The following is a 2,288-nucleotide window of genomic DNA, read 5'->3' on the forward strand; positions in this document are numbered from 1 at the left end:
GAGGGTAAAGGTGGAGTGCTTCCATCCTGAGTGGGCACTCTGTACAGACAGCCATATACCCCCCATGTGCACACTGGTCCTGGTTCCTAGGAGGCAAGGGAAATCAGGGATGCCATATTGTGATACACAGGGTCCAGACATCCCAGGGGGAAAACAAGGCGGAGCTGAACCCCAAAGAACAAGCAACTGAATCAACTGATTGTATACAACTATAGAAGTGTATTTAATAAGGTATTTTATGAAAGCAGGTGACACTGGTGATTAATATCATTGTTAAATATATGTATTAAAATTATATGAGAAATTATAGATACTAATTGATATTATGCTTTAAAGTTTGTGACCAAACAAAAGGAGAAACAAGTTTTCTCCCAGATAAGAGACAGACAGCTGCCTTCCCTCCTATGTAAATTAAGCAGTGTGGAATCAAAACAATGGAAGCCTAATTTACATACCAATCAGCAGGCGCACAATAAATCCACAGGAAGGAAAGAACAGCAGGAAGCCATCCTGGCTCTTAAAACAGACACAATAAAGTTTGGGGTGATATAAGGGAGGTAAAAAGACATTTGAGCTGTCTGTGACTTGGGGAATTCAAGGGGCCAGAGATCACTGCATATTGGATCCTTAAACAAAGGGGGTTGAAGTTTGTGGGAACTGAGTTAGGTGAGAAACCTACTTAGACAAAGATTGTAGCTTGCTGAAATTAATTTTTAGTCTTAGAAGCTTATTTTTATTTCCTTATAACTATTTCTATCATTTCCCCTTATACTTGGCATCGTTTAATCCTATGTCCTTTTGTTAAATAAACTTATTTAACTTTTACTATAAATCAATTCAATGCTGTGATTGAAATAAGCATGTTTGTCATACCCCAGTTACATTATAAGCCAAAGTGTCTTGTCTCTTTAAAGGAGCAGCAAACTTAATAACTTCTGTGACTGTTCCAGGAGCGGGCTGGATGCTACAGGGAGATGTATCTGGGGAACTCAGAAGTTGGAGTTTACTGTTTACTACCCGCAAGGCAAGGTTTGGACTGGCAAAGCCCTGAGGAGTTTGCTGGCAAGGCAGACAAACTGGTGAATTGTCTCACAGAGTAGCAGTAGCAAAACTCTCACCAGTTGAGGCTGAGAGGGGTGACACAGTAACTCACAATTCTGGGAACCCCAAAAGATGGTTTTGGGAAATTTGGCAGTCAGAGGGTGTTGGGGTCACCTTGTAAAGACTAAGTAGGCAGTGGAACCCAGTTTGTAGGCTGGCTGTTGGTCGGGGCTGTGAGCAACAGCAGCATAGCATTTAAAACACTCAGGGCAGGTAGAGATCCCTTATTAACCCCTTACCGGTCTGGGTTAAACCCCAAAGCCTCACACATACATGCACATCATGGCACAGTAAGGAGGCAGACGATGACATTTGCCCATGATGAGTCATCTTCACACTGTGCAGCTGTTGGAAAAGCACAGGAGGGAACACTGGTACCAACTTATGCATCTACATAGCTTTGTCAGTGATTTTTTTCCTGTGTAACCAAGGGTCATTATAGCCATTTTTTCCTGTGATAAGTGACACATTACAGACAATTATAACAGGGCACTTCCTCTGGGTTATCATTTTAGGGTTGGGTTTTTGTGGTAGAAGGTGGTGGCTGAGTTGTGATTTGGTCATTGTGGAATGTTTTAATCTTCACTGTTCACATTTGTTTACAAACCAATGTTATCAGGAGCATTCAATCTCTCTTAGCCACCTTATCAACATTTGATTGGGTGAGGGGGATGCAGCCATTTTTTAAAATAGTTTATTGTCAGCAGTGCTAGCTGCACTTAGTGGCTGTTACAAAGCACTAATAGCTACTACTGTTGAAAGTGATCAAGGTTTTTGGGGGGAAGGACGGGCTGTTTAATCCCAGGGTAATGGCAGATGCCTGTATTGCTACTTGAATTGTGTTTTGATTTTCTGCATGAGAATTAAACTATAAAGATGTTTATCTGCCCATTTTCTAACTTGTGAGTTCTGCTGCATTTAGAACTAGCAGTGTTTTCTGTTTGCACATATCACTAACTGCACTTTCCCCATCCATCCCACGTATTGTGGGGAATTTCGATATTTCTGAACCTCGGGGAGTGGGGGGGCAGAGGGGAGGAGGTTATGGATGTAGGACAAAAAAAGTGTTTGCAGTAAGATGGCACCAGACAGTTGCACCATTCCAATTCATGCGCTCTGAATTGTGCGGCCCAATCCCAAACCTGAAAAGCATCTTATATTCATCGCACTTATGTTCATCGCACAAG

This window comes from Chrysemys picta, chromosome 2 (genome assembly GCF_011386835.1).
Source record: "Chrysemys picta bellii isolate R12L10 chromosome 2, ASM1138683v2, whole genome shotgun sequence".
Classification (NCBI taxonomy): Eukaryota; Metazoa; Chordata; order Testudines; family Emydidae; genus Chrysemys; species Chrysemys picta.